Here is a 13415-nt window from a genome sequence, read left to right on the forward strand (position 1 = left end):
ATCAGGCAGACCGGTCTGAGTGCGCTCGCTGTGGGAAGCCCAAAGCCCCCCCTGAGATTCCCGTGACTCTCCGCAAGGGACGTGGCAGGAGGGGCACTCTCTTGTGGTTACCCTGAAACGTGTAGAGCAAGAGGGTGCAGGACAAACCCTGGCTGCTGCATGAGTGGTGTCATCCCCCGTCCTCGTGCTTCGCTGCCTCCCTCCTCCTCCTCACTGCCAGCAGCTCCGGCCCGGGGCGCTCACCCCACTGAACACAGCGGGTGGGGTGTCCCACTGTTTCCTAGCAGGTCCTCCTGCTCCGCACCCCGTGAACCGGTTGGTCAGTTCGGCTGCCTGCTCCTAACACCCCCTCCCCACCCTATTAACATGCGCAGAGGTATCTGTCAACAGCAGACGTTCCTGTTCTCCTCAGAATTTACTGAAAACTTGGGGAGACAAAGGGGGAGAATATTTACAGCTCAATGAAGTGAGCCCCTCTACTTCTTCCAAGTGTTTTCCCGGGATCCCCAGGAACTACTCCATTGCACCCCGCACCCCCCGGCTCGTCCCGGGGTCACACAGCGCCGTCAGCGCCCATGCAGGCTCCAGCGCTTCGTGCAGAGCCGTCCCCGGCGTCCGCGCCCAGGCGCACACCGGTGCGCACAGCCAGCCAACCCGTCCCAGCGTGCGCCAAACAAAAAGCCCCCTGCGAGGACATGGTGGTGGCAGGTCCCCTTCTCCGCCTCTCCCTGTGCAGAGCAGGTAGCGTGAGGGGCCCCACAGGAGCTGCTGGAAGACCCGCAGGGTGAGGCGGGCCAAGGGAAGGGCTACCACTCGGAGGACAAGTGGCCGCAGTGACTTGACAGTTTCTGTTCGGAAACCCAGACCCAGAGGGACTCCGTTTGTAGAGTGAGGGGCGCTAAGAATTCTACCCAAAACAAGTCCAGGGAAGGAAGAGTGGACGCAAGCCCAGCCCCCGCCCCCCAATATGGGGTCTGCAGGTGAGCTAACGCACCAGGCGGGGGCGGCTCCCCAGGGGTTGTTCCGGGCACCCGTATCGTGTCGTGGGGCCTGAAGGCAGGGGGTGGCCGAACCCCTCAGACGGGAAAAAATACGTGAAAAGGATCTAACTAAGCGCCCTAGCGGCCGACACGGAGGGAAGGCCCTGCGACGCGGCCGGTGCGCTGAACGTGCTCCCCCGGGGAGGCAGGTGCGAGGAAACGGGGCTCAGCTGGCTGCTGCCAACCCTGAGAAGTCGGTCATCACCACGGCCCTTTCCCAAAAGACACATTGTACCTGCTGAACGAGGAAAAGGAAAGGGCGTAGGTAGTATGATTTCGCTGAAAATCTATTAAGAATCGACCAAGTACAACCCAAGTACACGATTAGTCACACGCCCCCGAAGTCCTCAGAGAGTCCTCATAGCAGCAACACCACAGAGGTCCTGGAGGGAGCAGACGCGCAGTGGAACAGAGTGGAGAGCTGAGAAGCGTAGGAGTTGTGATGTCGGAAAAAAGGAGCGTCACGAAACAACGTGGAAGGGAGCGATTGATTGCTCTTAGGCAGCGCAAGAAGACGGGCTCACGGGACAGAGAGAAACGGAGCTGCAGCCCACACGTTCTCCACGTGTGTGTGTGGTGGGGGGTGGGGGTGGACGGGCTTTACAGCCTGGGTGGGTAACAACGGCAGGTGCAGGGACAGTGCATACGAACCAGGGGGGGAATTGTGTCTTAAAAATACAAACATGAAGTGAAAAACGACTGTTGTGACTGCGCACAACTTAAAACTTTTTGTCCAGTGAAATGCAAACTCTGGAAACAGGAGACTGGCCGGGAGAAGGTGGCCGCAATGACGGAAATCTGCCGGCACTAAAGCTCGAATATACAGCAGCCCCTGCCAGTCGGCAGGGATGACATTGGAAACTGTGCAGGAAGACGGATCAACGGTGTGAAGGGGCCCCTGGAAGCCAGGGAAGCCCGCAGGGCCACCAGCTAACGAGGAGACACTCGACCTCACCAGGAAGCGGGTGAGTATAAATTAAAGCAAAAGTGATACCCAATTTTCCACCCATCAGACTGGCATCATGTCAAGGGTGTGGGGAAACAGTGTCCGTGATATTCTAGAAAGCATTCTGGCAGGACTCAGTGGCAGGAGGTTAGTGCCTGCCTCAGACCCCGTGATCTCAGGGTTGGCCCCGGGCCAGAGGCGTCCTGTGCAGACAGGAAGGCAGGCCACATGGGACCTTGATCACGGATCGCAGCGTGGGCGGCCGTGGTGAGCCGGGGCGTTCTGGGGCGGGGATGCAGCGTGTGGTGGACGTGGCGTGCTGTGCAGGCAGCAGCGGCAGATATTTGTGTGTGACATACATGTGTACAGCAGTGTGGGCAAATCACGGAGATGAAATGCTGAGGAAGAAAGAAGTAAGAACTAGAGTAGGATCCGCGGTGTATACCATTCATGTAAATTAAAGCACATGACACGCAACACGAAACTACGAAACTGCCTGTTTGGCAGGAGCATATGCACGTTTCATAACCTGTATCAAACACATGGAAGTCATGAAAGGAAAGCGGGATGAGTGATTAAGGTTAAAATAAACTAAAAACTAAAATAAACCAGTCAGAGGCTTTACATAGCTGGCCTTGATAGTAAGCAATGAATTGAGAGGTATGATTAAATTTTCTACAACCGAAGTCTAATATGAAAAGTTTTTTTTTAATGATGAAACTATATACTAACCTATCATTAGCCACCTTGGAACTATTAGGATAAAAGTAATGGGTTATCGCAATAGAAATGGTAGAAATCCGTGGGAGGAGCAACAGCATTGCTGGGCATGTAAAGGAGGCGGGAGCTCAGGGGCCGCGGAAGGGAAAAAGGAAGCCAAAGCAAGCACCAAAACGTGTCATTCTGTCCGAGTCTGTGTGCAGCTGAGCATCATTCCCACCAACACACCACTAGGATTTCTCTTCAAAAAAACCGATAGAAAGTTCACGAAACATAAACACGGATTAAGGGATCAAAGACTAGCTTTACAAAGAAGAGCGAAGAGGAAACACTAGCTTTCAGGATGGAAAATCGTGTTATGAGACCAAAGTTTATATAATGGAACAAAGTAGGCTGACGAAACTGAACAGGGGCCCCCGGAACAGATCATCTCCCTGCGCAGGGGTTCATCTGCCCGGAGGAAGACGCCGTGGAGCCGGGCAGAGGACAGCGGGATTTCACACGTACGAGCTGGGTTCATAATCCAGGGGACGCTAACTTCAGACCCAGGCCTTACAGATGTGCCAACATCAGTCTGAAGAGTACTTTCTTTTTTCTCAAACTCTTCTGAGCGTTTTACATGTAGCGTTTCATTTCATTACAAGAACTCTGGCAGGCAGGTGTAATTATTACGATCATTTTACAGATGAAACACTGGGGCAAAGGCCATTTTAAAAACTTATCCACCATCTAACCACTCATGTGGGGCAGAGTCAGGATTTGAACCAGGGGACTCAACACCCACAATACCTGTCCCGCAGGTCCTCCCGAAGCGCCGCTGCGTGTGGGCACGTGCTCCGCACTGGGCGCGTTCTGCTCGACCCCGGTCCTGGCCCTGCAGACACTCCCCGTGGCTCCCAGGGGCGTGCCTTGGTGATAACCACGCCATTCATTCCGCTTTCCACGGGGACGCGTGGGTCTGCTGCTTCTAGGGGGGCAGGTCCCCAAAGAAACCCTCAGGAGTCGGTGCATTAGTAATGGTCAACAGAACGTGAAAGAGCAGTTTCACGCGTGTGGAGGGAAGAGCACATCCATCTCGGACACCAGCTATCTCACCTCCTCGCTAGTGATGCAGGCAGGTGCTCAGGGGGTGGGGGTGGGGCACTGACGCACTCAGTGTGTGGTGCAGGGAGGCTTGCGTTCCAAAAAGGTCTTTGCCTCTTTTATTGGTTGAACTTTTTAAAAAAGATTTTATTTACTTATTTATAGAGAGAGGGGAAGGGAGGGAGGAAGAGAGGGAGAGAAACATCCACGTGCGGTTGCCTCTCACATGCCCCCAACTGGGGACCTGGCGTGCAGCCCAGGCCTGTGCCCTGACTGGGAATTGAACCGGCGACCCTTCGGTTTGCAGGCCAGTGCTCAGTCCACTGAGCCGCACCAGCCAGGGCTGTTGGTTGAAATCAAAGACGCTCACTCCCCAGAGTTCTCCTCCTTCCGTGCCCACTGTGGGAGGACTCCGTTTCTGCTTCCAGCCCGGGCACTGATGGTTCCTGCGGAGATGGGCTCGGCCTTGAGGGGGCGTTTGCTGGAGACCTCCGGGAGCTCTCGGGGCCTCCAAGGGTTCCACGTGCACAACTGTGAACACACGCCACGTGCTGCTGCCCAGAGTGCTCTGTGGGGCTTTCCCAAGGGAAGGGACAGGTCTGCCAGCAACCCTAGGAAAGGAGTTTAGTTCGGAAGGTGGATTTTTGCAGCTGAAGAGGTTTGCCTGCCTTTGTTATAACAGCGAAAAGGACCAATTCTATCATCTTGCAGGAGATCCATCAGTGACGTTCTTCAGCTTCGCGGCTTTGCTGATGGCCTTTTGGGGCGTCGTTGGCCAGTGTGGCTTTATGCCTGCATCCCTGCAGCTGGTGCTTCGTGACTTGTGTGCGTCTGTGCCTTCCACACAACAGACACCCAGAAGCACGTTCCACGGGAGAAACGCAGCAGGAGAAGCACATCCAGCTGCGAGCACGCGGCCCGTTTCCCGCTGTGCACGGACCTTTGCTTCCAGAAATAGCTGCTTACGATTTGAAACTATGGAAAAGTGATTGATCTAACCAATCCATTATCAGGCATCACTGAAACAGCAGAATTTGAGTATGGGTTTGAAATTCTTCTCTATCTTTCTCACGCACCCTCTCTTTTCTTTTAGGGGAAAAAGATGTCAGTGAAAGTATTGTGGTTAAAAACTAGAATGAAATAAAAAACTGGTAGAATGAGGTCCACGAAGCTAAAATCACTTGTGCGTGGGATTACAGGAAGGTGCTTCCCAAATTAAACTTAATGAGAAATGAAATTACGTAGACTCAAAACGTAATGAATGAGTTTAGCTACTTTTACCAATGATACAAGGAAAGCAACTTCTTCCGATATTAACTGAGGAATTTGGAGACTATCCAAAATCTAATGAAGGGGCTTGTGTTAACTTAGGGAGGCGTGTTCAGTGTGGCAGCCAGCAGAGGGTAAGCCACGGATCAGAAATTCAAGTGCCCGGGTATGCCCGGCAGAGAAGATAAATATATATATTATCTAGAATATGTAAAGAACTTCTACAGCTCGACAATAACAGTAAGAAGAACTTCCGGTTCTGATTCCACATTCGACCAGGTAACTTCTCACTGTGCCCATGTACATATTTTTTCAAGATACAGAGCCCGGCAGCCAGACGCCGTGACCGGCAGCCTCGTCTAGCAGTGAGAGCGCTCGCTGCCCACGGCGCCTTTGGGTTGCTGGCTTCAGCCTTGCGTACATTTCCTGCCCAGCGAGAGAGCCTCTTCCTGAGCATCTCGACCTGGAAACCAGCTACTATTTTCTTACAGATTTCTGGATGTTCACACAGACAACAGAAGTGCCGAATCCACCTGGATTATGTTTATTTTATAATAAAATCCAGTGAAAGAGCAACAGGGAGCTAAGACAGCTGTGCAGGGCGGGGCATGGGTGGCAACTGCTGAACTGCGAAGCCCATTGAAAGTCGAGTTTACTCCTGTTGCAGGTACTTAGGTCCCGTGGCGCGTTAGCCACCCGGCAATACAGGAGCGTGGTGCCGGCCAAGACCCGCAGACAGTCCGGCTTCTTGCTTCCGCCTCGCTCAGTCTCCTTTCCTCAGCAGCTCCTCGCTGCGAACGTTGGCTCTGGGTCTGGTGCCAGGAGCATCCAGGCCGACACGCTGGGCTGACCTCGTTTTCAGCAGCTTCGTCTCTAAACGTGCTGATAAAGATAAGGGGGATCCGCTGTGTCAAGCAAGTGGCAACGCAACACAGATGCTGGCAGGTCCGTTCTGTGGGCCTTGCCCTCAGCGCATTGCTGTGAGGGAGCTGGCACTTGGCCTGTCTGTCATCCGCAGGGGTCCCTGCGCTGTCCCCGCGGGTCCCCCAGCCACAGCCCTGTAAGTAAACCCACACGCCGCCTAACCCGGCTCCTCCACTCGTCCCCAGGCCAGTCTGGCCCTCGCAGGGTGGCGCGAATAGCATTCTAAGTGCTTCTGCAGCACCCACTCCTTTGGGGGGGAGGGGACAGAGGGAAGGGGACAAAAATGAAATGGTTTATTCTTCACCAGACATTGTTTTTCAGTGGTGGTGTTGAATCCTGCTTTTCTCTCTCTCAGTGACATTATATCTTGGGAAGATTTCACAGCTTTGTGGTAACTTTCAGTTGTTCAAATTTAGTCTGTTTTAATCCCAACTTTTATTAACCTATTTTATAAGAATTTATTAAAAAAATTTTTTTATTATGACAAATTTCAAATATACAAAAGTAGAAAGAAAATAATAAAACAATATAGTAATAATATGATGAAACTTTCCGTTACCCCAGATTCAATCACTGTAGACAATAATTGCAAATCACAGCTATCAATTAAGTCATTTGTAAATTCTTTGGTATGAATCTCTGACATAGAAGGTCAGTCGCTTTAGAATAAACTCCAGTGACATCTCCACACCTAACGAGACAACTCTTAGTATCACGAAGACCCAGTACACACTCAAATTTACTCAATTGCTCCCAAGGGTCTTTGCAGCTGTTTTCTTTCAGCCAAGATCCAAACCACATCCAACCCCTTCCTCCCCACCCCCTCCTCCTCCTTCCTTTTCTTCTTTTTCATCGCATCTATTTGTTGAAGACCTAGGTCATTTGTCCTATACAATGTCGCCCTGTCTGGACTGGGCTGACTGTGTCCGTGGGCTGTTGTGGAGGAAGAGGAGAGAGAGCCTGAGAACCTAAGACAGTTTTCAAGAGGAGTACAGAGGCCTCGACTGGTCGGGCGCGGGAGGGGAGTCAGGAGGACGCGCCCAGGATAACGTCCATGTCTCTAACAAGGTGTTGGCGGGCATCAGCAGAGAAGCCGTCCAGGGCTGGAGAGAATGGGGCAGGGGTCGGGCTGAAGGGGAAGACGGTCGGTCGATTTTGGACATGTTGAGTACAGGTGCCTGAGGAGCGACCAGGTAGAGTTATTTAGTAGGGAGGTAACCCACTTGTCCCAGTTTGCTTGGGCCCGGCCCAGTGCCAGCACCGGAAGTCTGCAGCCTGGAAATCCCCTGACTTCTGGGCAGAAAGGGACCGTTGGTCACCAGCTGAACCAGGCGGCCAGTAGTGACCTGAGTCCGGAGCTCGGACTGTGGATGGACTTGGTGACATCTAAGTGGAGGTGGGATTGAGCCCTGCCCCTGCCCACAGTCAGGACCAGCGCCCAGTCGCTCACTGTGCGCTTCAAGTGACTTTGCCACCGTGGCGAGCCGTTCGGAACCTTGCTGAGGAGCAGGGCTGGAGTCAGAGCCCCGTCCACGCAGGTGGACATCACCGCCCTTGTTGCCTGGACTTCGTTACTAGGATCATCGTTAACTTGGGAGATTGAACTTCCTGTTTAGTGTCGCTCATTTTTCTCTCAGTTCATCACCTGCACTTCCCACAGGGCCCAGGGGTCGTTACTGCGCAGTCCAGCGCTTCTCGGGACAGCGTGTCCCGCAACACGGTCCGTCGTCATGTCGTGAAGCTCAGCCGCGTGGAGCTTGGAGTTAATAACATGAGAATAAATGTAAAAGTTTGTTGAGTGTGGAGCTTATAAAAATCATAGGAGCTATGATTCTCCTCTAGTGTTTTCCCCCCAAGAACGAGAGTACGTGGACCTCGGTCTGTAGGTTTCACTGTATTAACCCTTGTTAGCCGCTCAGCGTCTTGTCACGGAGCTCTTCGTTCGGCAAGTCAGGCCTCAGCAACTCGCCGGCTCCGCAGATTTGGTTACGGCTCTGGCGGGGCCCCGAGGCCACCCTCTGGCACCCAGGGCTGGCGCTGCTCCCACACTGGCCTTCCTGCAGAAGCAAGACCGACGCGCGCGCACAGATGGCCACGACATCTCCGCGGCCGTTTCTCCCCGTGATTCCCACCCGCGGTCGAACGGCGGGCCCGGCCAGGCATGGCTGTCACTCTCCTTTCAGCAGCGAGGCCCCTGAGTCACCACGTCGCAGGAGAGTCTACGGAGACGCCAGCGGGAGGACACCTGCCCCCACTCCACACGCGGGCCAGGCCCCCAGGTCATAAAGTGCCCCTGCGTGGTGACCCGCCGCGCTGTGCTGGCTCCTCGCCACCCCTTCCGAGATGCGTCATGACCGAGACCCTGCAGGACAGAAACAGAGTGACGTGATGGGGGAGACGGTGAGAAGCATCCAGAGCAGAGGGAGCCTCGTGCACCGCTGGGGGTGCAGACGGGGCGGCCGCTGTGGAGGGCAGGTGGCGTCTCCTCAGAAAACCGGAAATGGAGCTGCCTTGTGACCCAGCGACCCCACTGCTGGGAACATATGCAAAGAAAGCCACTGTCAATGATTTTAATTATTTTTTAAAAGGTAGTGTTTTGTTTTTACTGAAATTTTACCCAGCACGTCCGTGAGCAGAGGACCCGCTGAACGCCTGGGCGGCTCCCTCTGTCCCTGCCGCCAGCAGCTGCCCCGCCCGTCCTGCGCGGGGCACGGGCCAGCCTGTCCCTTTCCAAAGCTCTCACACGGGCAGGTCCGTGCAGAGGAAACGACAGAACCGACCCCTACGGGACACTCGCCCCGAGTCCCGTGTGTCTGGGGTTGGGGGTCTCCCATGATTGTCACACCCGTCCTAGGAAGTGCGCTCTTAATTCAGACCATTACCGACCAGGCGACTGAGGCCTGGAGTGTGTGAGTAATTGACCCCAGGATCGAATTACCTGTCACTCTTACTGGGTGAACGGACCTGTTTCCCCGCTCAGAGCCCTTCCCCAGGGTGCGCAGCGTGCCCAGCCCTCTGCCTCTGACCAGTGCGACCAGTGCAGCTGGCCGCGTGTGACGACACCTCCTGCTTCCCGTCCCAGGAGCGCCTGTCACCTGTTCGCGTGGCCTGCACAGCCCGTGCAGCTGGCTCAGTGGGGGACGAGAGACCAAAAACGGGAGGTGACAATGAGAAGCACCGTTTTCCGTTTGAAAATTAGCCTGCAGGGTAACACATTCCCTTGGAAAACATATTACTGAGGCCAAAGGTATTAATTATTCAAGTGCCACCTCAGGTGTGGCACTCGTCAAAAGCAGAGCGAGCTGTTGTCCCCACACACATCACGTGCGACACACCCGGTATTGGAAGCCGTTTATGTTCATTTGATACGTCGCTGGCGCCTCTGCGCGGGCCCTTTCTGTTCCACACACGCCGCCGCGGGGAGTTACTCACTGCGCTAGAATAGCTGAGGCTGAGATGGTGAGTTATGTCCCAATACGTTACAGGGCAGGTGACAGGGAGCCTGGGCTTCCACTAATTTTATTTCCCCGGGGGAATTTCTGAAGGATCTCTCTCTCTCTCTCCCTGCCCCTCCCACCTTCACTCTCACAAACAGCAATGACCCTGTTTCCTTCCTGGGCGTGTGGTGTGTACCCCACCGTCAGCTGGAGCTGCGTCAAGCTGCAGATTAGATGTCACACACCACTGACACTTTTCTCCTTGTTCACATTCATGACCCCCATCCCGACAGGACGGACAGAGGTGTGCTCAGGGGACCCCGAACGCGACCCTGTGTGGCCGCCCGGGGCACACCCTCTCCTCCCCATCTCCCCGTCGGTCCCCCTTCCCTCCGCTCTTGGGGAGGACCAGGCACTGCAGGCCTGGGTGCCCTCTGCTCCTGCTGCCCCCTTTCCTCTGACAGGGACTCTCTGAAGTCCTCCCTCTCTTTTCATCACCAGTGCAGGTCAAGGCCGAGAAAAGAAAGTCCTGAGAAAATGTATCCCTTTTTTCCTTGGTAAGAATAAGCAGGTGACGTACAAGGATAACCCCTACCGTGTCTCTAAATAATACAAACAGTGGTGTAGTCATGCCCTAAAGCAGGAATAAGACAGGCCAGCACCCCAGGGAGGTCCTTCTTTGTCTCTCCTGGAGGTAACTGTTCTCCTGATTCTATAGTAATCCCTTCTTTGTTTTTCTTCTTACTTAAAAAAAAAAATCTTCCACATGGACTTCCAGTAAAGATGGCAGCATAGGCAGACACAGCTCACCTCCTCGAACAACCACGTCAAAATTACAACTAAAATGTAGAACTGTCACTCAGAACCATCAGAAACTGAGTTGAATGGAAGTTTGACAACCACAGAATTAAAGAAACCGCATCCATCCACACTGGCGAGGGGGGGAGCAGGTGTGCAGTAGGCTGGTCCCTCACCCCTGTGGGGTGGATAAAAATTCAGGAGGGTTATCTCAGGAGCCAGGAGTCTCAGCCCCACACCAGGCCCTCCAGCCCAGGGTCCCAGTGCCAGAAAGATAAGTCCCTGCAACTTCTGGCTGCAAAAACCAGCAGGGATTGAGTCAGTGGAAGAAACTTCTGGAGTCCCAAGGACAGACCCTTAAAGAACCCACACATGGGCTAACCCAGTCAGACTTACTCCCTCTGCGCTCCAGCGCTGGGGTGGCAGCTTGAAAGGCCCCAGCAGCACACAGGGAGGAACTGAAGTATCATCAAGTGGCATCAAGGTCGGAGCTGGGGAACAGTTTTCTCCCAGACAAAAGGCAGGCAGAGGCCATTGTCTGCTTTCTGAGCCCTCCCCCAACAGAGCCACAGAGTCAGCAGGTTGGTGCCATATCGGAGACTCTAACAACCTGGGTCACGCTGTTTGCCCCACCTGGAGATCCCCTGAGAATCCATCCCACCCAACTTACAGGCCTCCCAAGGTGTTAACTGTGACTTCCCTATGAATGGCTGGTCTTGGCTCAAGCTTCACAACTTCCTAAATCCTCTCAAACAAGCAGCAGCCGGCCTCAGGGAGCCCCCGGCCTCCATACCACTTGCTAAGCAGCCCCAGGCCCAGCACCAGCAGCAGCCAGCCTAGATTCACAGCTTCGCTTCACCTGGGCATCTCCAAGCCCAGCACAAGTAGCTGCTCTATAGCCCAGGAAGGGTGGCCCTAGGAAGAACACAGGTTGAGGCTGAATTTGGCCCACACCACCTGGGAAACGCCAGGGCCAGCTAACTCAATGGACAGCTATAGGTCATGTCAGAGCACCACCACCCTGCCCTGCACAGCTGATCCTCCACGGATGGCGGAGGGTGGTGGTCAGTGGTCACAGGCAGTCTTTGCAGCTGACTGGCCTGGGTAAATCCCTCCCACTGATCTGCCAACAGCAACCAAGGCTCAACTACAGGAGGAGGGTGTACTCAGTCCACACAAAGGGCGCCACCTCGAGTACCCAGCCTGGGTGACAGGGGAGGCTGTGCCACTGGCCCTACAGAACACCTACTACATGAGGCCACACTGCTAAGACATGGAGTCAAAGCAACTCTACCTAATACAGAGAAACACACAGAGAGATGCTTCTAAAATAGGAGACAAAGAAACTTGGCCCTAATGAAAGAGCAGATCAGAACTCCAGAAAAAGAGCTAAACGAAATGGAGATGAGCAATCTATCAGATGCAGCGTTCAAAACACTGGTTAGAAGGATGCTCAAGGAACTTACTGAGAACCTCAACAGCATAAAAAATATCCAGTCAGAAATGAAGGGTACACTAGTTGAAGTGAAGAACAATTTACAGGGAAACAACAGTAGAGTGGATGAGGCTGAGAATGAAATCAATGATTTGGAACATAAGAAACCAAAAAACAACTAATCAGAACAACAAGAAGAAAAAAGAATCCAAAAAAATGAAGACAGTATAAGCAGCCTCTGGGACAATGTCAAGTGTTCCAACATTTACATCATCAGGGTTCCAGAAGGAGAAGAGAAAAAAATTGGAAATATATTTGAAAAAATAGTGAAAGAAAACTTCCCTGATTTGGTGAAGGAAATAGACATGCAAGTCTAGGAAGCACAGAGAGTCCCAAGAAGATGGATGCAAAAAGGACCACACCAAGACACATCATAATTAAAATGCCAACAGTTAAAGATAAGGAGACAATCTTAAAAGCAGCAAGAGAAAAGAAGTTAGTTACCTACAGGGGAGTTCCCATAAGACTATCAAAGCAACTGTGCAGGCAAGAAGGAACCCAGCAAGAAACATTCAAAGTCATGAAAATGTGACCGAGTTTCCTTCAGATGGCCTCTGCCATCACAGTAAAACATGAAGCTGACCCAGAGAAAGTGGAAGCTGACTATTTCAGTTAACTCTGAATAAGAAAGGTTTTTAATTAGTTCAAAATTTTTAGTGGGATATATGGACTTCTATTTTTAAAAACTTTTCTTTGCCATGAGGAAGTTATATAAGCCTTTTATAGGAGAAGAGAGAATTAAGAAAGAAAAAGGATGCTTGTCCTCTTCTGACCCTTTAACACCGCGAGCATTTTGATGAATTTCCTTGTAGTCCTTTTAATGCATTGAAGAAAAAAATCTTCATGCGCGCCATGTGTACAAGTAACCAGCATCTTGGTAGTTTTTTGTGTTTGCTTGTTTTCGCCTGTGAGGCTCCCGCCCTTCATCCTGACCTGCCGCCCTGTGAGGGCACATACCCTTAAAGCGGCTGCCATTCCCACGGGTGGCACAACGTTGATAAATAAATGTACTACAATCAAACGTTAAGTCCCCATGGAGTAGACATTGGCTCCAATTTTCAGTATTATTTATAACTCCAGAAAAATGTATTTTCATACCTAGTGTGGACTATTTCTGTAGAACACACTAACAACTAGAGTTGCTTGGTCAGGAACTATATGTAATTTTATGCCTCATGATATATAGTGTTAGTTCAAGCACACACTTGGGAAACTCTCCTTACCAATAATTAAAACAAAACAAAGCATCATTTTTGGCTTACCATCAATTTGTCCTAGCAAATTAGCCAGTAAATAAATAAATAAATAAAAGTATTTGTAGGTTGTTGTGAATTTGTATGTTGTGAACCCTGGAAAAGAAGACACCTACTAAGAATGGCTCCTGGTGGCTCAAATAGGCTCAAATTTACGAAACAGAACTTACAGCCATTCTGCACTGAGGCCTCTTGTGTACTTCACAGAGAAGCCCCTGCACTGAACTGCCTGCCTGCACTGTGTTCCTGCCATCTGAGCCGCCCTTGTAAAGGTTTCTTGGAATCCTATTTCAACGAATAGGACTAAAGCTTTCCCCACCCAATCAGAGCTGCACACCTCCAACCAATCAAAGCAGCTCTATTCTGACCAATCAGGACAATACCTTTTGGACCAATCAAACTTCAAAGATTTGGAGTCCTTATTTGCATGAGGATGGACCAATCAGGGAC

This window comes from Furipterus horrens, unplaced genomic scaffold (genome assembly GCF_987537825.1).
Source record: "Furipterus horrens unplaced genomic scaffold, mFurHor1.1.pri manual_scaffold_5, whole genome shotgun sequence".
NCBI lineage: Eukaryota > Metazoa > Chordata > Mammalia > Chiroptera > Furipteridae > Furipterus > Furipterus horrens.